The sequence below is a fragment of the Eumetopias jubatus genome, unplaced genomic scaffold (genome assembly GCF_037043125.1).
Source record: "Eumetopias jubatus isolate StellerSeaLion01/CBP00866 unplaced genomic scaffold, mEumJub1_p1.0 scaffold_17, whole genome shotgun sequence".
Classification (NCBI taxonomy): domain Eukaryota; kingdom Metazoa; phylum Chordata; class Mammalia; order Carnivora; family Otariidae; genus Eumetopias; species Eumetopias jubatus.
Window position 1 is genome coordinate 86980013 of NW_028274823.1, and position 26059 is coordinate 87006071.

A 26059-nucleotide genomic window follows, 5' to 3' on the forward strand; every position below is an offset into this window, starting at 1 on the left:
ATGGTTTACTGAACATTTTGAGCCAAACTTTGAGACCTACTGCTCAGAAACAACGATTCCTTTCAAAATACGACTGCTCATTGATGATGTACCTGGTCACCCAAGAGCTCCCAGGGAAGATGTTCAACGAGATCAATGTTTTCATGCTCGCTAACACAGCATCCATTCTGCATCCGTGGATCAAGGAGTCCTTTCAACTTTCAAGTCTTATTATCTAAGAAATACATTTCATAAGGCTACAGCTGCCGTAGATGGTGATTCCGGTGAGGAATCTGAGCAAAATAAATGGAAAACCTCTGGAAAGGGTTCACCGTTCCGGATGTCATTAAGAACACATGTGACTCATAGGAAGACGTCAAAATATCAACATTCACAGGAGTTTGGAAGAAGGTGATTCCAGACCTCATGGAGGACTGTGAGGGGTTCAAAACTTCAGGGGAGGAAGTCACCACAGATCTGATGGGAACAGCATGAGAACTAGAATCAGAAGCGGGGCCTGAAGATGGGACCGAATTGCTGCCCTCTTATGATAGAACTTGAATGGGTAAGTTGTTTCCTATGGATGAGCAAAGAAATGGTTTCTTGAGAGGAGTCAATTCCTGGTGAGGATGCTGTGGAGACTGTTGAAACAACAACAAAGGATTGAAGATATCATATAAACTTAGTTGATAAAGCAGCGGCAGGATTTGAGAGGATGGACTCCAATTTTTTTAATATTTTTTATTGTTATGTTAATCACCATACATTACATCATTAGTTTTTGATGTAGTGTTCCATGATTCATTGTTTGTGCATAACACCCAGTGCTCCACGCAGAACGTGCCCTCTTTAATACCCATCACCAGGCTAACCCATCCCCCCACCCCCCTCCCCTCTAGAACCCTCAGTTTGTTTTTCAGAGTCCATCGTCTCTCATGGTTCGTCTCCCCCTCCGACTTACTCCCCTTCATTCTTCCCCTCCTGCTATCTTCTTCTTCTTCTTTTTTTTTTTTCTTAACATATATTGCATTATTGTTTCAGAGGTACAGATCCGTGATTCATCAGGGATGGACTCCAATTTTGAGAGAAGTTCTACTGTGGGTAAAATGATATCAAACAGCAACACATGCTACAGAGAAAATGGTGATGAAAGAAGAGTCAATTGATGCAACAAACTTCACTGTTGTCTTATTCTAAGAACTTACCACAGTCACCCCAACCTTCAGCACCCAGCACCCTGGTGAATCATCAACAGCCATCAACACTGAACAGGACCACCAGCAAAAAGGTAAAAGCTCAGATGATGTTTAGCATTTTTAGAAATAAAATATTTTTAAATTAAAATATGTACATTGTTTCTCAGGCATAATGCTGTTGCATACCTAATAGACTACCCTATAGTGCAAGCATAATTTTTATATTCCATGGGAAACCAAATATTTGAACCCCTATTTGACTCACTTTATTGCTATTTTCCTTATTGTGGTGGTCTGGAAGGAAACCCACAATTTCTCCAAGGTTGAGTATACATGTTAGTACTTATTGCCATCTTAAAAATATTCCTCTCTCATTTCACTAAGCTGTGCATGAGCCTAGAATGCCCCCCCAGCAGGTCATACCCAATTTTTGTCCATCCATTCTGAGCAGTTATAGTTCATTCATTTTATTCCACCTAATTTCTTGAAATGGTCACTGAGATCCTGCCAACCTATGTGATTCTTAGAGCTCTAAGTGGTATTGCCTTATTATTGTCTCTCTACCTTTGTAAATGACCTCAACTTTATGTCAATTTCCTTTCTCTCTGCTGCAACCTGTACTTATACTATTGTCTTCAAAACATTCTTTCCTCAAGAAAGCCATCCCCCATTTATCAGTATCAGACTTGGATCTTTCAAGAAAGATATTTTTTCATTTCATATTCTTCTATCAGCTGAAATCTCTCTTAACATATTAACTACATAGAGAATACTCAGTACTATCTGGTGACTCAGTGACTTCTTTTTTTTTAAAGATTTTATTTATCTATTTGAGAGAGAGAGAGAAAGAGAGAGAGAGAAAGCACATGAGATGGGGGGAGGGTCAGAGGGAGAAGCAGACTCCCCGCTGAGCAGGGAGCCCAATGTGGGACTCGATCCCAGGACTCCAGGATCATGACCTGAGCAGAAGGCAGTCGCTCAACCAACTGAGCCACCTAGGTGCCCCATGACTAAGTGACTTCTAATTAAAATACCTTAGCATCCTTTTAAGTAAATGGTCTCCACAAAGATTTTGTTCTCCTTAATGATTACAATTTTCTTTAGAAAATATTTCATTATTCATTAACAATCCTAAATGCTTTCCAATAGCTAACTGAAGAAACTGGCCATTGAACTTTGAGAAGTTCACAGGATTATTCTTCTTTTAGGCGAGATGAGTAGCCATGAAAAGACTATTTCTCATCCATCATAGCAATCAGAGCTCATCTCAGAATTAAAAGAGGGATTTTGCTTTTCTAGAGCTCGTGTTATTCTTTTTTGTCTTACTCTTTATTACCTATTCATTTACTCTTTGCAAATGACTTGACATTAACTGTAGTTGTTAGAAATGACAATGAATAAAACATGGCCTCAGTGGCTTACATAATGTTCAATACCTCCTGTAGGTTGCTGACAAATATGATTTTTATCTTGGGTACCGTTATATAACTACTCTTTTGGTTCTTCATTTATACTTCCCAACTGATAGGTAATTATCTTCATATTTCATTCCCATTGTTACGAGTAGGGAAAAATCCCAGATCATTCACTGTTCTTGATGATACGTAGTCAAGAAATTTGTATATCTCAGGAGAATATACAGGAATACAAGTACAGATATTCTACCTGTTCATACACTGATGAAGAATTTTCAAAACTCTACAATCCATAGAATATACTATGCCTGATCATCTCATGCTTTATAAAGAGCAAGTCAGTCAATTTCAAGATCCTTTAACACAAACGATTTTACATATATAAATCTAAAAGGCAGGGCTGGTGACTTTTTGTTGGTACATCATTTACAATTAACAATTAAATAGTCTCTAAGGCTGATATAAATACATAAAAATACACTTATCTTTATTTATTAATGTTTTTGATGAAGCATTGGCTATTTTAGAGATAAGTGTGAGACACTGCAGGTAAATGTGTTAACAATGGAAATTGTCATTTTAATAATGATTTTATTTGTAAACTCTTGCTCATAATGACAATGAATTGTCCATCTTCTTCTAATTCTAACATCTTCCACTGTCACCTGAATACATAATAAACAACTAAAATCATTTATAAAAGAGGCAGGAATACAGGAATATGGGATAATTGGCCTTTGGGGAATTTTACTTACTATCTAGATGCCTGTGCCTCCAATTGGGGGTGTGTGTGTGTGCACCCCTATTTCCCTGCAAGATGATCCATTAGTGTGTAATGTAACTTCTAAATCTCTTGTCTCATTTGAAAAAATTTTATGTTTCTATATATTTATGTACAAAATACATCAGTGCCATTACATATGTATAAATTTAAGAATAAACAAATAAATAAATGTTTTGTTTGATCAAAAATTATCTTACCAATATGAATAAAAAAACTGTTTAGGAAATAAAATTCCTGGCTCTTCAAACCATTTCATACTTACTAATGTTAAGGATAGTTATTCAGATTTCCTTTCACGGCCTAGCATCATGCTAGCAATAGCCATGATGACATCAAATTCTAATCACGTACTCACTAACTCTGGTCCAGATACCGTGCCATAAGCTCTAATAGACAGTCATTACAACAGGTAAATGAAGTCCAGTACTGCCAGGCCAGCGTGAGACGTAAGCAAAGTCTTGGGAATTATGGGAGTGTGCCAAGAAAAGGTTGAAACTTCAGTCTTATACTCCCTTTGAGCTCAAGACCCAAATACTTGGCTGTGTGGCCTTCATTCCAAAGTCCTACACTGGCCAAAACTCATATAACAGACAAGAAATTTGTAAAATTATTACCTTCTACTTTTCCCCCTAGAAGTGCTGCTAATAGTCCCAAGAAAAAAAGGTAAACATCTTTTCTACTTGAGATAAGGCAAATATAGAACGTGAAAGAAGGTATTTTACCAATGTAAACACATTTAACTAGGAAACTGAGAAGGGTAATTATGTAAATAAGGCTTTTAACCTTTGGTGAAAATGTAAGACTTGAAGTGGATTCCTGATAAAGACAGAAAAAAGTAGATTTTGATTTTAAAAACTTTCTTGAGCAGAATGCATTCTGATTCTATTGTAATATTAGGATTCCGTGGGTTTGTAATTAACCCCATGTGGTTTCAGAATTCTGAACCATCAACACACATAATCTTGTGAAAAATAAATACATCCATGAATAACTGAAAAACTGAAATTCTATTGTCATATTTTTCCAATGTTGCCAAATCATGCCTATGTCTTTTAATCTGTGCCTCCTTCTCGAAATACACAGCCAGTAACTCAAAAAGAAACCCCTGGCTTACTACAGTTCTCGATGGATTTCATCCTAAAACCCTTGACCTAGCTCATGATATGCCACCTGTTTTCACCTGCTCTTATTCTGTATCGTGTTTGGCCTCAGAGAACCTCTCCCTACCTTTGTTGGAACCTAATTCCATAAGACCAGCACCAACGTTCCAGCGCAGGCCCACTTTTCTGCACCACGTTCTGAACTTCCCCATTGACAATGCTGCCTTCAAAATCTATTTGCTTTGGATAGATTTCTGGTCCGTTGCACTTGTTAGAGGTCCTTCGAGCCAAGACTCCAATGAAAACAATTTAAATGGCCCATGAAGTTTGGGAGGCTGTGAGAAACAGCAGAGAAAATCCCAAGGGCAGGCCATAATCTCACTTTCCCGCAGTGCGTTAGCTCATTCTTACATCCACTTACAGTCGCTTTCCCATCTTCCTTGAACATGGACATTCACAGGTAGGAGAAAATTCAAGATGACTTTTGTGTTTACACTCCAGAATTTTTAAAAAAAGGAAAGAGCATTGAAAGAAAAGGCCGACATGAACTGGTGAGCTGGTACACAGAATCCTTATTGAGCCTGATGTCTTTTCTGGTTTCTTGTTTTGTAGTGAGAATGGAATAGAGAGGAAGCATGAAACATGGCTATAAGTGATACACTGGATAAGAAGCTGGGCTCCTGACCACAGTTGGACAGCCTGTGGCTTGTGCTGTGCACGATGCGGTCGTTCCTTGCACCACCTGCATCATCCCCTAAGATGATGACCAGTTGCTCCTTGATTCTAATAAGTGCAGGTGGTGTCATGAACACTTCTACAGACTGCAGGTTCCAATTCATCACCTCTCACCAAGTTCCAAGAGCTGAGACAAAGCCCCGCAGGAGGATGCTGAATGACTTCTGGGCGGCAGACCTCTGTTGTCATGTCCCACAGTACAGGGTTTCATAATCAAGCATACACAGCAATCTTTCATTTATTGTCATGTGTCTACAAACGTCACTGTGCTCATCTGAGTCTCTCCCTCATGACGGAGGGAAAACTGAATATAAATGCTTAGAAAACACCACCTGCTCCAGCACTTAATACCGAGCTGTACCGTGTGAAATACAAACTCCGTGAGCTGAAGCTCAGCATGTTCCTTCTCTTACCAACCCTGAAGGTTGTGAGCCATGGAGGGTGTGAAGTAAAATACTGCCCACACATGCCTGTTCGATCTTGGGGAATTTCTGGCGGACAGCGGTCAAAATCAGTGTGTGACCGATGTGGCCTGTCTCCAGACCAGACCCAGCCCTCGCCGTCTGGAGCTCGGGAATGACAGTCGTTACAAGGGACACTGTAAGTCATCAAAACAGCGCATCCAGGGGCCCTGAGGTGGCCTGTCAAGCACTGGACTATGGCTGACGGTTGCCCTGACAAACAGCAGGAGGGAAAAGACGGTTTTCAGCAGGCTCTTATCGATGATTTTCATTTACCTCTAGGAGTCCAAGAGGCGATCGCAGCCCCTGCTGTCTCACACCTGTGGTGTGGAGCAAACACAATCGCGGGAGACCGGAGGCGGCGGACCACACGGGGTCAGAGACTCACTCGTGAAACAATGCTTTGCACTGTCCATACCCTGTCATTTAGCACCTGCCAAAATCAGAAAGTGTTTCTCTTGCTTGAGATTTCTCACTTTCGGTCCATTTTTTCCATTCACTAAGGCTTTTTCTTCCAGGTGGAGAAGTAATATTTAATAAGATTACATTTATATCAATAGCAATGTTTAGTTTAATAAGAACATGGGATAAAATTTTTGACTTTACTTGAAAAATATTTAAATATAAATTTTGAGAGCATGCGGGTGTACTATTTTAAGGAAACAGAATGCCAGATTCCATGAAGCCCTAAACCACAAACTAAAGGAGTAGCAGTTTGCTTCCAGATCTTTTGAATATCAGTGCAAACCCTTCCCCTCCTGCATTTGTGGGATCTAGGCTCTCAGAGCATGTGAGGGTGAACGCCTGGGTGCTGGTTTGGGCACAGAGGTGGTATACTGTGCATCCACAGGAGCGGAGCCTGTTCCAAGGGCGATGGAGAAAGCCGACCGTGAAAATAACAAGGACAGCGAGTGCCAAAATGCAGGGGATACTATTGTATGTCAGGCACTAAGCATCCGAGGTACAATATACTTCAAGTCTCCATAGCAGTTTTGTATGGTGGACTGTTTTACTATCAGCATTCTAGAAAATAGGAACGGTCACTTCAGGAGGTTACGTAATTCATTTAAATTGACGTGGACTATGAACCCATGAGCTGGGCCCTCATAACAGAAGCTGTGGGCACCGCACTGGGCTGTGCTGGGCTTGGCAGCCTGAGGTGCGAACTCCCTCCACGGTCACCAGCACACGGTGTGTGAACGCACAACCTCAGCAATGTACACCTTCCCCCCATTACACGCCAAAGCAGGTGCTCTCCTAGAAATGTATCCGAGCAGCTGGGCAGAGAGGCGGAAGTCCAGTACCAGGAGACAGCATCCCTGTGAGACTGCGGGGTCAGCCAACGCATTTAGAAGGCACCGTCTCAGGAAGGTGGCTGGAACGTGATGGCTGAGAAATACTGGGAAGCAGGGCGGAGAGAACGGAGCTCAGAGAAAAGACGCCAGGTTCGTTCAGGCAAATGCAGAACAAACTGCTTATTACGGTTGGAGAGGTAGATGTAAGAAATAATTATCATCACTTCAAAATACACTCATTGTACTTAGGTGCAGAGCGGGGAAGGAGTTCATGCAGCACACCTTTAGAAAAGCTTATGGCATATTTACAGTGATCCTGGTGTGCTTTACTCACTTGTTAGTAACTAAAGTTTTCAGAAAAGTTCAAAGAGACACTTCACATAACGCAAGAGGGACTGAGCACTCAGATATTCCAGAAACGTCCAGATTATTTAGGTACGGCGGTGGGTGTGGTTGGCGGCACATTACCCGCTGTTTTGTGCAGGGCTCCAGCTCTCTAGTTATGAGCCCGTGGAGAGACTCCACTGTGTCAGAGGAGAGCTCTCTGGATGCGAAGACAGTCCAAACACATGAATGAAATAAAATGAAATAAACAGAGACAAGACTTGGGTATTTTGGGGGGACAGGAATGAGATAATCCAACACATCACAGCAGAAAATTACCAAGTTTCTTCAATGTTACTTTAAGAGATGGAATGAAGATATGTAATTTTGGGGGGACAGGATGGCTATAAAATATATTTTTAAGCTGGAAATTTTACAAATGTGGAAACATTTGCCAAAGAAAGTTAGTAATTCCATGCATACATTTTTTCCATCATAAGCAATCACTTCTTTGTGGTCTTAAAAAGACAATTCAAGTATCAACTGGAAGGCTGAACTCTTGACTATTTCACATGGCCATCTTATTTTCTGATATTCTTGAAAAATCAGAATATCTACTCATATTCTTCATATGAATAGACAGTCATGGGTTTTAGTTTAGTTTAGCTTCCATGGTTAGGTGGGGTGTTTTCCCCAACTGTCTTTTTTTTTTTAGAGAATTTGTGTGTTAGAGACGGTATCCAGGAACTTTTTTTTTTAAGATTTTTTATTTATTTATTAGAGAGAGAATGGTAGAGAGCACGAGAGGGAAGGAGGTCAGAGGGAGAAGCAGACTCCCCGCTGAGCAGGGAGCCCGACGCAGGACTCGATCCCGGGACTCCAGGATCATGACCTGAGCCGAAGGCAGTCGCTTAACCAACTGAGCCACCCAGGCACCCGGTTCCCCAACTGTCTTTAACGCCCAGCATTCATAGTGTCCTTAACCCTGACAACAGCGACATTTATCACTCGCTGCGAGCTGTCAGCCACGACGTGCCACACCCAGCGTCCTCCCTTCGTTTCCATTCCCCGTGTTCAATGGAGGCATATTCCCACTCTTGGTCTGAGATGGCAGCACACCCCTTCTGACCCGGCTTTCTCTCCCTCCCTCCTTCATTACTCCTCCCTCCCCCACCTTCCTTCCTTCCTCCCTTCCTTCCATTTTTCTTTTCTTTTAAACTCTTTCTAATTTGAGACTAGAAGCTCAAACAGTGCATTTAGGTTCTATCACATCTAGGAAAACAGTGCTAAATTCTTACAGAAGAATGAAGAGAATAAATGCGTTGTGCCAAAACCCATAGCGGAGTGACAGATTTGAAAATAAAATCCTGGATTCTTGACTTACAGTCTAGTCCTGCTAGGATGTGTAATTAGTTATCTGATTAGTCTATTTTAATGATTTAGGTAAACTGCTGAACAGTCAAATATTATGTCTGTGAAAGTCCAAAACTAGCTTTGATAGGCGAAAGGAGAAATTGGGGGGTTTTCGAATGGAGCCGGGGGCTGTACGTGGGCCTCCTACACGTCCTCTCCTGGTGCAGGCATGACCTTCTGGGCCGGCCGAGGGCGGGGGCACCAGCAGCGTGCTGCAGTGACAGCATTAATAATCAGTCATGGTTCTGCAAGATGTGTCTGCCGCCGACACCATCACAATTCCTGGTAAGCATCTTATGCGAGTATTCCCTTCTTGTCTTTCAAACCCCCGACGTTGGCTCCCTAGGGGGCACTATTTGGGTTGCTGCCTAAATCTGTGTGCCCTGAATTGTAATTCTTGGATCCCAGATAAATGCTTTTGGTTAATTACTGGCTTCCTGACAATTTTAGGTGGGCAGATATGTAATCAAATGATTCCACTTTTCAATTCCAATAGATGTTCTATGGAAGGAAGCTGCTCCATAAATCTAAGTAAAACTTTGAAATGTAAAATAAGATGGACTAAACCATACATCACTTTTGGTAATAAATGTCATGAGTTATTACTTATAAAGTGTCAATTATTATGGAAAATTATAAAGACCGTTTTATCAGAGTGTATCATTTGCTTTTGTTTAAAGGGAAAAATGAGTAAAGATTCAGCAGGAGTTGAGCCCTTACTATATGCCTATTATTGCATTAGGGTTTTTAGATTGATTATACCATTAAAACTCATGGACACCCTATGGAGAGTGTATCCTTTGGGTGGATTAATTTTCTAAATTCTCAATTTTCTAAATTAATTTTATAAAATGAAAAATTAGTAAAATACAGGCATACCATTTCCAAATTCATGAGTTAATTGCCAATGATCTTATTCCTCTACAATTTTTCTCTTGATTATTCTCAACGATTTAATGAGTGGAAGCAGTAGGATTACCCTTTGTCCATAAGGATGCGTTTGTGAGGGGCGCCTGGGTGGCTCAGTCCTCAAGCGTCTGCCTTCGGCTCAGGTCATGATCCCAGGGTCCTGGGATCGAGCCCCACATCGGGCGCCCTGCTCGGCGGGAAGCCTGCTTCTCCCTCTCCCACTCCCCCTGCTTGTGTTCCTGCTCTCACTGTCTCTCTCTGTCAAATAAATAAAATCTTAAAAAAAAAAGAATGCGTTTGTGTGTCTGCCTGTGTGTGTGTGCACATGTGATTGTGTGTTTATGCATGCATGTGTGTGTGTCCATATTTGTGTGCATGTGCGTGTGTGGTGGGGGACGAGTTGGTGATGTGAGAGTGTGGACTGAGACTCCGAATAGCAGTGACAATATCCATGACCGTGGTGAGAGGAGCTGGTCGCCTAGCAGCCCCAACCATGGGAATTCCCGTATGAGTCATACTTGGTGTTTACAATGTGCACCTGCTAACTTACCTAATGTAAGAGTTCTAACTTAGGTGACCTCACTCAGAAACTACATTTCCTAATATGTTTATAAATATACCTGAGAAATAGAGTATATGGTGTCCACTTTTCTGTAGTGATTTGCAGGATAATTAGACAAATTAATCTATTAATTTTAAAAATTAGAACTGAATCAGATAGTGCATACTGTGGATGACAAAAATCATTCAAAGTAACACAAATCTTTTATCTTTGGTCCAAATTACCAACTTTCTTTTTCTTCTTAAAATAACAATGTTAGAGGTGGAAAACAACAAGCCATTAAAAATCAAAAATAGATAAAGGAAATACAAATGAGAAATAGTGTTTTACCAAAGCCGTTCGTTCCTGTGAGTGTGTGCATAGAGTTGTGAGTCAACCTAGGTGAACAAATTAACAAACTGAACAAAGGCCTGTGTGTGTTTGTCTGTGAGTATGCATCTTTGTCTCTGTGCTGGGGATTAATATTTAGTTTTTATAGAACTTTCAAATAGAAAATAAAATAATGTTGCTGTCCACATTACATAGAGAACCAGAGAAAAGGCACTTAAATAACCTTGACAGGAATGTTGAAATATAATGCAGAGAATTGTATTTAGAGTGAGAATGCCCAAATGCCTTACAGTCCTGAAAAAGTAATTAAGCAAAAGAAATTACTTTTAGAGCTTGGAAGGATTTAAATTGTCAACATTAAGGTTTGAGTTGATATTTTGCTCCATTACCAGACTAGTTCTGTGAATACTGCTATCCTGTGTGTCAGAGCGAGCTCACTGTGCTTGCAAAGACTTTGTAAAGACCTCCATGTTGGATTTACTGCTGCTTGGCAAAGTCTCCATTAAGAATGTTTTTTCTAGGGGCACCTGGGTGGCTCAGTCGTTAAGCGTCTGCCTTCGGCTCAGGTCATGATCCCAGGGTCCTGGGATCGAGCCCCGCATCAGGCTCCCTGCTCAGCGGGGAGTCTGCTTCTCCCTCTGACCCTCCTCCCTCTCATGTGCTCTCTCTCTCTCATTCTTTCTCTCAAATAAATAAAATCTTTAAAAAAAATGAATAAATCAGTCTTTTACTTCATAAAATATTATTTCAATGGCTACTTTGCCATCCACTTATGCTAGTTCTTACCATTTCCTTCCTTAGTTGTAAAAAAGACAAAAGAGAATACAAATTTCTCTTGGCTTGCCAGTTATTTAGTTATTTTATATTTGTGATATTTATTTATAGAAGTCACACAAGGATTTTTCTCTTATAGAAATGATTATGAAACACATTTGATTAATTTCACACTTCATTTTCCAATAAATCAGCTCTCTTGTGAAAATGGAGGAATAACATATGCATTTTGTAATACGTTTCTGATACTCCGAATTGTCAGGATTTCAGCATTAATGTTTGTAGGAACTGGGCTCTGAACCAATCAAGCTCTATAATAAATTTTTATATTAATACTCTTTGAAAAGATTCACTGAGCTAGTCATCTATGCTCACTGATTAAAAAAAAAGATAAAATCGTTCCACAGTGTACTACTTTTGTTTGTCTAATTTTAAAATTTTGTTTAGAAGGACCATTTCCGAGCAACAGCACTTCTGTGGGATCCCTCTCTGTACATGTAACTCTAGAAAAGCACATTTATAATACCTTTATCTCTTCCACCAGGAGCTGTAAAGCCAAATGGGAGCACAGAGATGGAAGAGCTGGATTGTAAATACTGCTTTCTCTAGTATCTATGATGCACCTGTCAGCCATCTACCCATCTACCTATCTGCCCGCCAACTACCTACGTGTCTACGCGTCTGTCTGTCTATCCATCTAACTATCCATCTACCCATCTACCTATCCGCCTGCCAACCACCTACGTGTCTATGCGTCTGTCTATCCATCTAACTATCCATCTACCCATCTACCTATCTACCCGCCAACCACCTACGTGTCTACACGTCTGTCTATCCATCTATCTATCCATCTACCCATCTACCTATCCACCCGCCAACCACCTACGTGTCTACGCGTCTGTCTATCCATCTATCTATCCGTCTACCCATCTACCTGTCCCCCCGCCAACCGCCTATGTGTCTACGTGTCTGTGTGTCTATCTATCCATCTACGCATCTACCTATCCGATGCCCACCAACCACCTATGTGTCTGTGTGTCTGTATCTGTGTGTCTATCTATCCATCTATCCACTTCTCTGCCTGTCTATCTGCCTACCTCTGCCTACCTGTCATCTATCTATACTGCACTCTGACCGCAGTTCAACAGTACATTCTAGGACAGATGACGAAGCTCATATAAATTAGGTGTGATTTCTTCAGGTGCACTACCTCATAAACACTATAAGCTAGAGAATTTGGAGACTAGAACGCACAAACCACAGATGTCAAGGCTGATATATTCACTTTTTTGGTTGTTACTTAAACCTGCCTATACGCTTCAATTTATAGTTTCCTATTTGTTTTAAGAAGAAAGTAGACCTCAGAAGACGTGCTACAGCAATCATCCTTTGAGAATTAGAAGAAAATAAACACCAGTAGTTTATTGCTAGAAAAAACAACATGCAATGGTCTCTCCCACTTGTCAGGAAGATCTGTGCCACCTCCTAAATGCATACAAGTCAGTAGAGGAAGCAAGTCTGCTCAGCCTTAGGGGAAAAGGGACAATGATCAGGAGGCTGTCCTCTTCCCATGGGAGAACTTGAACATTCCCCCACCGGGAGGCGACAAACCCAGGCCCACAGCTCTCTGCCACCCTCAGATCCGTCTACCCAGACGAAGGTAGAAACAAGAACAAGCGTAAAGCAGAAACGTGACTGGCAGCATAGTGCATCTGATGTAAAACACACTGGTCTGGAGTGTGAGGACTGTCCTTGCTCAGGTCACGATGATACTGGGAGTCTGATCCTTTGCCTTCTTAGGTCCATTGGTTGTACAGTAAAACTTGTTGGTGATATAAAGCTAGTTTTAAATAGGCTCAATGACTTTAGAAGTTATCTTCTGGGAGAAACCACCTTTTACAAATTCATAACAGACTTGCTTTGGGGAAATCACTCTTCATTTTGGTGAGTAAACAGGTCACTAGGGATCACTGAGATGGGACATGGTGACAGGAGGCAATCCTACAAACAACTAGTTAGCATCTGTCAGGGATGATGTCATCAGACATTCAGATACTAGTGTCAATGAGATCAAAGTCAACAACAGCAATAAACACTCTGACTATGTTACAAAACCAGCAGCTTAAACCTGTGTTAACTACCTATTTAATTTATCGATCGATTGATCGATCATCTATTTATCTGTGTGTGTGTGTGTGTGTGTGTGTGTGTGTTTCAGAATGGAATGAGCGATAGAGATTACACTCTTTCCTGAACACATCTTTGTAGAGGGGCTGCTACGTGCCAGATATTAAGCAAACATAATTGAGAAAAAGAGTATTCAAAACCTACTCAAGGCTTGGGAAACACAGTTTCTAACTAGGGAACTCAGACAAGTGTGGACACTTAGAGGACAGGCTTGCAAGTCAGCCGACAAGGTGAAGTACAGACTGGACCCGCAGGGGGGCACACAGGAGTCAGGGAGCCTCGTTTACTTTAGGGGCGACTCTTCCAACTGGACCAGTCACATGTGGCCCGTGCCCTGTGGGAGAGACAGTATCTCCTTATACAGTAACTTCATCATGGAAGAACCTGGAACATCCTGTTCATTCTTAGCAAGTCAATTATTAGCAGACTGTGAGCAGAACTCAGGACTTCAGCTATGGGCTCAGCACTTTCTCCATTAGTTATGCTGCTTCTATTTAAATTTCTTTTTAGAGACAGTGGAAGTTAGTGGAAATGGAACATGTGTAATGTTAATTCCTCTCACTCATTTTTCCTTCTTTGTATTTTTTTCTTAAAATTACTATGAACTATCTGTAATTCATAAAGATGCAAAATGGAAAAATAATCAACTTGATGGCTTACTACTGAAGAATAATGTCGTAAAAATCCTTATAAAAGTCACTGGTGGTCTCAGATGCTCCATCCATTCCAATGAGAGCTATTTTGGGGATTCTTGGATGATTCGCTCTCCCTTTGCTAGGGATAAAGGAAATAGTATTTCTGTATCTGGCCAAACTAGCATGGAGTCTTTGCTCAATTGTGTACTTTGACATGATGTAATATAATCTGAAATAATATACTTATGCTGCATATAATGTATCATTAGAGATTTAATGAACAAACATCTTAACCTCCATTTATGCTAGTATAAAAAAGAGGCTCATTATTATGATTAAATCTAACTGCAGGCTCAGGCCGCCCAGGTTAAAAAAGATCAGGAAAATAAATTGGCCACTGGAGAACTCTGCCCTGAGCCGGGGGCAGCAATGACATCACAGGCTAACTTGGGTTCTAATGGACACTCGGGATAATAGGTCGAACACTAAAGCTTGTCTGAAACAAATTGGGGAAGTAATAAGGCCTTACATGCGGAACTGATTTACAGGTCAAGGGTAAGCACAGTGCCTTTGTTAGAGATAGAGAGAAATTTGTATCCAAACCTCTGGGTAAACTGATGAGAGCTTTGGTTCTGGAATGAGCCAGACCTATGTTGAGTTCTAACATTCACCAGCTTGCTGAGCTGGAGCACTTTTCAAATATTCTGAATTTCAGGGTTTTTTAAGCATAAAACGGAGGTAAAATTTCAAGAAAGAGCTTAAAAATCTTTGGTACGTACTAATTACTCAATAAATGTAGATTCTTATTAAATCTGAAAGTGCAATAGAAAGAAATACAGAAGTTGTCCAGGCAAATCTCTAATCCTGGCCTTGGATAACCCACAGCTGAAGTCATCACACTTTGCTGTAATGGGCCACAAGGTGAATATTTTAGCTTTTTAGACTATACGGTCTTTGTTGCAACAACTCAATTAAGTGTAGCATAAAAGTAGCCACAGACAATATTTAAATAAATGAGATTGGTGGTACTCCTATAAAACTCTATTTTAGTTTAGGTGGGGGTAAGTGATGTCAGCCAAATATTGGATTAGGCAGCTCCAAGCTTCTCTTTCTCCTAAAAAACATCAGAAACAAGCAGAAACTCTCAGAAACCACATTGCCAGAAATCTGAAAAATGGTCAAAGGTTTCTAGCAAAAAAGCCGACGTTGACTCAAGATAAAAGCAACTAAACATAGCAGGAAACCTGGTGGGATTTTCACTTGTCTTGCCAATCCAGAGCTGGGGAGCGGCTCTGAAGGCAGTACCCACATTCCCGGTGCAGGGCCCTGGCCTGTTTGCAAAGGAAGCCCAGCCAGACCTACTCACAATTACTGTGTGGATCTGTTCCACATTGCCTATCCCTCCTCAGTCAGGCTCAGAGCTCACCCAGACTGGATCATGGTGGGAATGTTTCCAGGACAGTGTAGGGCTGGCTGGGGGACAGCTGAGGAAAGCACAGACCACCCAGGCCTGGGGAGAAGAGCCAGAGAGACAAGGTGTTGTCGTTGTCACTGTCTCATTTTGGAAACCTGGGTAATCAACAGCACCCTGAATTAGGAGGGATTCCGAAAGCCTCACACACGCCAAGGGCAAGATGCATGTCCAGAAAAGACCTGAGAAGACCTTCCACACTCACCCAAGGCTGATCTCTATGTCAGTGCAGGCCTAGCTATGTGTTTGCATGTTTGCGGAGAGATCAAGCACAGAGCAAAACAGCAGAGACAGGAAGAGGTGTCTGGTTGATGCTGTAGCTTCTGGTATTCAGTAAAAAACTCAGTAAAAACACTAGTTGAACAAAACATACGACAAAAAACATATGACAGAAACATATGACATAAAATACATTCCCTGTGAAAAGAGTGGGTAAAAGTCACTAGACAAACACCCTTCAAAAAATTTAAAAAACAGCAAAACCTGGGAAAGGAAAATTAAAAAAAAAGTTCTAATTTCCAGAGTCACAACACTATGACATCCATTTCCAGAAGCAACAACAAAAAATCACAAGACATACAAGATAAAGAAAAGTAAGGCCCATTTACTGGAAAAAATAAACTGAGAGATACCATCCATGAGAAGCCCAGACACCGATTTACTCAAAACACTTTAAACAATTATCTTAAATGTACTTAAATGGCTAAAGAAAACTAAGAACCAACAACTAAAGGAAATCAGGAAAACAAGGCATAAATAAAATGAAATATCAATAAAGAGATAAAAATTGTAAAAGGAACAAAAAAAAAATCTGGAGCTGAAAAGTACAAAAACTGACACAAAATATTCAAGCGAAGCATTTGCATAATATTGGAGTAACTGAAGACAGAATCAGCAGATTGGAGATAGACAACAGAAATTACCCAGCATGGGGAGCAGAAACAGAAAATGAGCAGAGAAAAGTGAATCAAAGCATCATGTGCAATGATAAAAGGCTTAAAGCTGTCCCCCAACACCAGGAAAAGTCGAGGATGCTTGGTTTCACCCCTGCTAGTCAACATTGTACTATAAGTTCTTGCACAACAATTAGATAAAGAAAACAAACAAGAGGACTTCAAAGTTGAAGGAAGAGGTAAAACTGTCTCTCTTGGCAGGTGACATAATCCTGATATAGAGGAAAAATGTGAAAGAATCCTCTAGAATGTGACTAGAACTAATGAACGAATTTTGCAGAATCATGTCACAAGCACATCAGCAACGAACAATCCACACAAAAAATTAAGAAAATTATTCCATTCATAACAGTATCTAGAAGAACAAGATATCTAGGAATAAACAACGAAGGCTGTGAAAACTTGCACACAGGAAGCAACAAAGCATTGCTGAAGGAAGTTTAGAGAACCTTGAATGAATGAAGAGACATCCTGTGATTATGAACTGGTAAACTTATTGTTGTTAAGAGGGCAGTATCCTCCAAAGCTATCTAATGATTCAACACAATCTCTATTAAAATTTCAACAGTCATTGTGCAGGAATGGAATGCCAGTCCTCAAGTCTGAGTGGAATTGCAAAAGCCTTCAAATAACCAAAATGCTCCAGGAAAAGAGAACAACATTGGAGGGCACACGCTTCACTATTTCAGAACTACTAAAAAGTGACAGTAATAAAACGGTGGTGTTGTCAGCAGAACAGATGTACTGATCAATTGAAAAGAACTGAGTCCAGAAATAAATCCATGCATTTATGGCTGATTGTTTTCCAACATCACTACTAAATCACTCAATGGAGAAAGAATAATTTTCAAGAAATTATTCTGGGACAAGTGGATTTCTACAGGCAAAAAATTTATTTTTAACTTTGTTAAAAAATGACTCAAAATGGATCAATGACCCAAATATTTAAGAGATAAAACCATGCCCTTCTTGGGAGAAACCATGGGGTTTGAACTGTATGAACTGGGAGCTCGCAAAGGCATCTTGTGTGACACTTGACACAGCTGATGACAAAAGAAAAAATAGATAAATGAGAATTCACCCCAATATAAAACTTTTGTTCATCAAAGGACATTATCAAGAGAGTGAAAGGTAACCTACAGAATGAGGGAAAATTCTTGCAAATCATATATCTGATAAGGATTCAATAATCAAAATATATAAACAGCAAAAAGACAAAGAACCCAGTTTAAAAGTGGGCAAAAGACTTGTGTAGACATTTCTTCAAAGCAGTACCCAAATGCCCAAGAAGCACATTAAAAAAATGGTTAATATCTAACATCATTAGCAACTGAGGAAACACACATCAAAACCCCACTGGGATACCCCATCACATCTCTTAAGACAGCTGTGATAGAAAAAAAGAGAAAGAGAGAGAAAGAACACGTGTTGTCTAAGAGGTGGAGACGTTGGAACACTCTCACCTTGCTGGTGGGTGTGTTTAATGGTGCAGCCACTATGGAAACCTCTGCACCAAGCCTCAAAAAGCTGAACCCAGAATTACCATCCGGCCGAGCAATGCCACTGCTTGGCACAGAACTCAAAGAGGAAACAGAAACTCAAGCAAATGGTTGCACACCAACTTTCACTGCAGCATTATTCTCAAAAGTTCGAGGTGGAACAAGCCAATTGTCCTTGACAGATACATAGATGAAGAGAATATGGGACATCAATGGAAAGAACATAAAATGGAATGAAATTCTGATATATGCTACAATGTGATAACCCTTGAAAACATTATCCTAAAATATATTGGAAGTTACCAAGGGCTACAGGGAGATGTTATTGCTTAATGAGTTTAGAATTTTTGTTTGGGGTGATGGAAACATTTTGGAAATAGGTGGTTATAATAGTTAAGATATTTTGAATATAGTTATGTCACTGAGTTGTACATTTAAAAATGTTTGGAAGGGGGCCCCTGGGTGGCTCAGTCGTTAAGCATCTGCCTTTCAGGTCATGATCCCAGGGTCCTGGGATCGAGCCCCGCGACAGGCTCCCTGCACAGTGGGAAGCTTGCTTCTCCCTCTCCCACTCCCCCTGCTTGTGTTCCCTCTCTCGCTGTCTCTCTCTCTCTGTCAAATAAATAAATAAAATCTTTAAATAGTTTGTAATGACTTATATATACTTTCCACAATAAAACCTTAAAACAAAAAGTACGAGGGGGCAGAATTGGGCCATGTGGGGTAATACGCTGACCCCTGGCCTATAGCAGTGGTTCTAATATTTCAGTAATTATAGGGTTCATTGTAGGGTTTTTGTTCAAAGACAGACAGTTGCTTCCCCAGAGTTTCTGATTCACTTTTCTTTCCAGGATGGGACACATGAATTTGCATTTCTAATAAGTTCACGTAAGATGCTGACGCTGATGGTCTGGGGACACCACTCTGAGAATCCTTGGACCGTATTATATGGAAATCGCCCCTCTGCTCTATCAATGTCATTGCTACTTATTTTCTTTAAGGAAAAAGGTGAAGGTACTGCAATGCAATATCATGCTATCATAATTTGGCGCAGTCGGTCAAAAGTAATCATATGTTTAACATCTGTAGCCACCTGACAAGAAGCAGAGAGAAAGTAATGGAGGGTTTAAATGTAAACCTCATGGACACATTCCTGGACTGGACTCACTTCCCACTTCTGCGGCCTTTCTGCTCTGTACACTTAGAGCAAGAAATTCTAGAATTCCTAGAATATTTTCCTAAGTAGAGTGTATTAGAAGAAATACAACACAGTCCTTCAGATCTGGGCCTTAAAAAGGGGTGACGATTGCATATTTGGGAAGAGCGAAAGGACAGAGAGTCTAGTTGATATTGACCAGTCATATTTGATTTCCAAGGAGCAGCAACCTCGATGAGGAATTGTGAACTGAAAAGGGAGCGCGTGTGAGCTTATGAATTATTCACGGTTTTCTGAATCTAAGTGAAAGACTGTGTGAGAGGAGTGAAGCAGCTGGTAATAAATGTGCGAATGTCCTTTCTTCTCTTTCATTTTAAGGGAGGGGCGGGGGGATGAATAGTGCCATTTGCAGGCAGTCCCCGCTAAGCTCTGCAGGTGTCTTGATTTCTCCTAGAGAAATAACATACTTTGCTACTTTTGAAGATGGACTGTCACAGTGATTCTGACAAAGAGAGCTCCAAATCTTTGCAAATGGACTTGCAGAACTTTTCCAGTTGCTCAACAATATTTAAGCAGAGATCTACCTGGGCCATGGGGCCTGGCCTCCGTCTCTGCCACCTGTTAGGGCTCCATGGCTACCTTCCTGGGAGGCACCGGACAGTGGCGAATTTAGGTGAGTTTGAGGAGGTCGCTGCGGAGAGCCTGGGGCCCCTGGCCCCCTGACTCCGCCTCTCCTGGGGGTGTGCTGGTGTCTGGAGCTGCACCAGGCACACAGGCTGGGCTGCTGGAGCCATGTGTGGGCCGCCAAGGCTGGGTCTGCCTTCGCAGTAGTGCCTTCCCCACACCAGCCCCGCTCTCAGGAGCCAGCTTCTGTCCTTTCTTCTCAGCCAGGATTTGATACACGGTGTTCCCCCAGCAATCACTTACTGAGCTACTACTGAATCCCCAGTGTGCAGATGGGTTAAAGGAGGACTAGTTCCTACAACTAGTTACTTACTGGAGGAAGCATTGCAGGTTTGTGGTGGGAAAGAGAAGCAGAGGATGAACAGGCAGAACTACAGGAAGGCAGAGTTCAGCCCCGCCCACACTGGAAATACACTGGGCTGAGCAGTGCTGGAGACCCCAAAGAGGGTGGCGCAGGAGGGAGGGGAGAAGGTCGTGCAGGAGGGAGGGGACAGGGTCTCGCAGGAAGGAGAGAGGGTTGTGCAGCAGGGAGGAGAGAAGGATCCGCAGGGCAGAGGGAAGAGGGCGGTGCGGGAGGGAGGGATGTAGGACAACAGCTGATCTTCCTGCGGCACAGTCAGCCCAGCCAACCGGAGGGCTCTGATGGGAGAGACCTGTGATAAAATGCACCCACACAATAAAAGTGCCCAAAAAACTTACCCTCAGATTCACAAATTCCACTTCTTTTTGCCTGGGGATCCCGGGAAACCAGTATTCCTGCCATTTTGCATATGAAGTTGCTCTTGAAAAAGTGGCTCAGTGGGTTAAGTAGAGTGGACTCTTCTCTTTGCTCCCTTGGAAACCATGTGCTCCCTTGTCTTTTTTGGCTACAATTTCTCCTGCTTTCTTTCTATTTTTGGAATATATTCCCTAGTCTCCATTTTAGATTCCTTATTTGTGGTCCATTTCTTAAATATCTTTGGAATTCAGATTTCAGCAGAATTGACAATTAAATAAATTACAAAGAGTTCTCTCTCCATAGGTTGTATGGAGAATCAAATAACATTTTTAAATGTCTGCAGATTCTTGGGGTTTTACTTTCTGTTCCAATTCCAAAATGCTGTTGAAATTCAATTTCCTTTGCAACTCATTTGATGAGATTTTCTGCTCCCCTCTGCTCTTACTTTACTTACACATGTAAGTTCCTTCTCATATTTTTTTTTAAGAAGGCACTTATGTGTGCAAGAAAGCTTCCTGCGGTGCAGGGGACTTTGGGCCTAGGGCAGGAGGCCTGGCGACGGTCCACACCACGGCGGGGGAGGGCCAGGGCACTGAACAAGACACCCCCCTGCCGGAAGAGTCCTCTTGCTATGTAGCCGTTCAGTGGCAGGACGCGCACAGGGCTTTCCCTCTGAGAAGTTTTCAGTTGCTAGATCACCACCACTGCTTGATTCTTCTCCTCTCAGACCCCACCTTTTCCCACATTCAGGTTCTCTCGTTTTATGTCTTTTAAAAATTTCTGTATATTATTATATTTACACAACTTCAAATGTACAGAGAAGTTGCCAGACTAATTCAAGTGACTTCCATGTACTTTTCAACACTTTTGCTCCTTTTTCTTTCCCCTCATATTTATATGGAGACACATATATATTCATACATTGTATAAATTATATGTCACATATATTATACTTACATAGAACTGTATGTCATCTATATTATATATGTGTATATGTTTTTTTAAATTATTTGAAATGTTCCTTTACCCTAATTACTAACAAATGTATTTCTTAAGGACAAAGATCATCTCTACGTAACCATAAATTACAGAAATATGGAAACTGAACACTAATGTCTAATTACTATGATCTAATTTCCAATTTTGATCAAATTGTATCAATTGTCCCAATACATCCATTATTGCTATGGCTTTTTTGGTCTAGGATACCACTCTTAATCACATGCTGGATTTATTGTCCTGTACTCTAGCCTCCTTTAATCTAGACTACGTTCACAGGGTTTCTTTGATCTTGATATTCTGAAGGTCAGCTATTTTGTAAAATGTTTCTCAATTTGAATTGTCTCATATTTCATGAAATAGGATTTGTTACTGGCCACCCAGATTCACTCTGAAGAAGCCAGAACCCTGTGGCGGAGCAAAAGAGAAGCTGGATGCCAAGTGACCACACAGAGAGGAGACTCCTCAGCAGTTCTAGGCAAAGTAACTTTAGACTGTACCGTGAGGGAAAATTAACATTATCTTATTTATGTCCCTAAGTCTGAAGGTCTTTATCCAAGTTTCATTCTGCTGCATGGGTAATCGCTCTAAATTGCAAATGGTATTCCCGTGATTATCAATTGTCTACAAAACCCAAAAGCTGAGAACGTACTGGGCTTATTCACCGCTGTCTCCCAGATACCTAGTTGAGTGTGTACCTAAAGGCACTAAACAAATGTTTGTTGAAAGTGTGAATCAATATGACTTTCAACAGTAACAGTTTTTGTTCATGCTGTTGTGAGTCAATTCCAAGTCCCCTGACTGCAGGCGGACTCAGTTCGCACACCGACTGCCCCCCTTATCATGTTCTCGAGTCCCAGGCTCCTATCCTCATCACCCCAGGGGCTGGCACCACTCACCAGGGGCCGTCCCTGTGCCCCAAACCCACCCACACGATTCCAAGCAGCCAATGCACAGGGAGCCTGTGAAACGAACACCGTTCTGTGTGCCATACGAAGCTCTCCCTTACAATTTCAGCTACATGCTCCTCCTTTGTACCTAAGATATATTTATCATACCACTGCCAACATTTAAGCACAGTTCTTTCCAATTCTAGACTTTACACAAATGCTACATATTTTCTCTCCAATCTTTTTAAGTTATCACAAGGCTTGTGATATTTATCTGATTAATAAATGCATCATGTTCTTAGAAATAACAATGGGATTTATAACAATGCTCTGGCTCATCTTCCACGCTGGACGCAAAGAACACCACGTTAATGCAGTCTTGCCTGTGAGGTGGTGGCACACGAGCCTAAGACATGGGCTCCCGAGGGAGCTCTCTTGCTCAGCTGGCTCCAGATCTCGAGCAGTTCATGCCTTCCGTGCCACGGTTTTGTCACGTGAAAACGGAAATGCTAATGGTGCCTCCTTTAAAGCTGTATTATGAGGCTTAGATTAGTTAATGTATTTGAAGTGCTTACAACACCCCTGACTGCATTCACGAGCACTTGGTAGGTGTGAGCCACTGCTAGTGAAAATTGCCAAGATGAACAATACATACTCAACAAAGGCAGCTGCTTGAGAGAAACTGCTCAAAATAGATATAAGAAAAAATAGACGTCAGAAAGCAGTATCACTTACGAACTATCAGAAAATGTTTTAACAGTTACCTGCACTGTAAATGTTCGTTCGTATGTAGCGTGCTTGAAAGTGAGGCACCAACCGTTTGCACGCAGTGCTGGGGAAGCCACGCAGAACGCAGTGCTTTCATCTGCCAATGGAGCATCCACGGGCTCTCCCACGCGGCAGTACTGCCAGTAACCCGCCAGATCGTGGACTCTATGCAAGTGCCCACACATACTTGGTTTTTCCTCTATACATACAAAAGCATTTAGTGATGACTTGCAGATAAAGAAACTGGGAAGAGACATCATTAAGCACAATGCGAATACACACACATACACAGATACACACACTCTCTCTCACAGGTGTGTATGTACTATTTTTTACAATTATTATTTAATTCATGAAATGTTACCTGGGAAGAAAACTGTTTTCTTATTCACAGTCCACTCTATTCTACAAAAAAATGTCTAAGTATCCTGTTTTCCAAACACGGAAAGGATGAAATTGTGAATCATAGATGAATTTGCGTGAGGTCGTCAAAGTGGGGAAGAAGTGTGGTCACACCGGGACAGCACTGAACAGGGTATGTTCACGTGGCAGAGAAAGCACACAGAGAGAGCTACACACTCAATGAGCAGCAACGAGGCTGGCCAGTGGATGAGCATGCAGTAATTTCCATGGTGGTTGTCTAATCGATGACCGTGCAGTAATCTCCGAGGCAGCTGGCCAGTGGGTGAGCGTATGATAATCTCCGTGGGGGCTGGCTAGTGGATGAGCGTGCACTAATCTCTGTGGCGGCTGGCTAGTGGATGAGCGTGCAGTAATCTCTGTGGCGGCTGGCCAGCGGATGAGCGTATTGTAATCTCCGTGGCGGCTGGCTAGTGGATGAATGTGCGGTAATCTCCGTGGCGGCTGGCTAGTGGATGAGCGTGCAGTAATCTCCATGGTGGCTGGCCACTGGGTGAGCATATGGTAATCTCCGTGGGGGCAGGCTAGTGGATGAGTGTGCACTAATCTCCGTGGCAGCTGGCTAGTGGATGAGCATGCACTAATCTCTGTGGCGGCTGGCTAGTGGATGAGCGTGCAGTAATCTCTGCAGCGGCTGGCTAGTGGATGAGCGTGCAGTAATCTTCGTGGTAGCTGTCTGGTGGATGACCATGCAGTAATCTCAGCAGTGGCTGGCTAGTGGATGAGCATGCAGTAATCTCCGTGGTGGCTGTCTCGTGGATGACTGTGCAGTAATCTCCGTGGTGGCTGGCTAATCAGTGACCGTGCAATAATCTCTGAGGCAGCTGGCTAGTGGATGACCATGAAGTAATCTCCATGGTGGCTGGCTAGTGGTTGACCGTGCAGTAATCTCCGAGGCAGCTGGCTAGTGGATGACCATGCAGTAATCTCCGTGGCGGCTGGTTACTGGATGAGCTTGCAGTAATCTCTGCAGCGGCTGCCTACTGCATGAGCATGCAGTGATCTCCGTGGCGGCTGGTACGTGCTGCTCTTTAGTAGCTATTTGGGCTGTTGTTGCTACCAAACACAGAGTTCAGTGTTTGTACTGCTTTTGGAATAAGGTATGAATGGGCAGAGAACTGGATGTGTTTGCAGAAATAAACCCGATTTCAACACAGAGGAAGTTTCAAAAATGAGTCGGCCTTTCAAGTATCTTAGAATGGAAGTTGGAAACAAGATTAGGCCAGATAGATGCCTTTGTGAGTAACAACAATTCTCTTGTTTTGGTAGAGACCATAATGTTGCCTGTGAGTTCTTCAGAAAGAAAGACTGTGATCCCCAGTCTATCATGAGTGGGTGCTAACTATTTTCAGAGTACACAGGAGCATAAAGTCCATAGCATAGGTTCAGTGGTCATTATAAATCCATGTCCCCCTGGTGATATATAGGAGCCAACAGACATCTGCGTGGGCGTGTGCACATGCGCACGCACGCGCACGCACACACACACACACACACAGTATTTAGAGACAACACAGGCAAATTTGAAGCACAAATTCAAAGTGGACATTTCCCAAGGAAGTGAAGTAGAGAGAGAACCTTGTTCAGGAATTAAATTATTTTAGGAAGAAATGAACCATATGAGCAGCAGGTGTGTATGCTAATAGAATGGCTCTGTGTTTTAATTAAGCAGTATTTCCCTACAGAATAATTACATATATTGTTTACTCAACTATTTTTTTAAAGCCATTAACACATCTATAATGTACTTTCTTCCCAGGCTACAAGTTAAAAAGCCTTAAGAACATTTGTTTTCATCATGAAAGAAATACATAATAGGTATTCGGCTTAATGCCGATATTTATTCCCTAAAAATTGTGCATCCAGGAATTCAAACATATTCATGGCCTGACTTCCATGGCTCATTTTAAGTTTAGAAATTTGTCATAGCTTTATTTTAAAAAATTATGCCTTTGACTCTACAGAAGTGCAGGAATTTTGGAGGTAAGGTCAAAGGAATATCACTATGTTAATGGAGACTTGCACAGCGGTGGTTTGTTCTCACGGAGGCTGCGCGGTGGGGGGGGGGGGTCACCCCATGCACTGCTGGAAAACCACAGAGCATGGTCTTCTGAACCAAATACTTGTCAACTGAATTAAAACCTTCCACATATAACCTCCAGAATGGAAGCATTTATGTTCCTTTCAAAAGAATTTCTTGGAAATCATGACAGCCTTGTCTTAGGAGCCCAAGAAATCTGTACGTGTTAAAGGCTTACAGAAGACCTTAGCTGGACTATCACAAATCCACAGAAGTTTGATAAACAGATTCAATGGGGCAGCACTGCTTATCAGAGAAAATTAGCAAACTGGATTACTTGAAAGGCAGGCTCACAAAAAAACCCTGCAATACAAGCCTATAC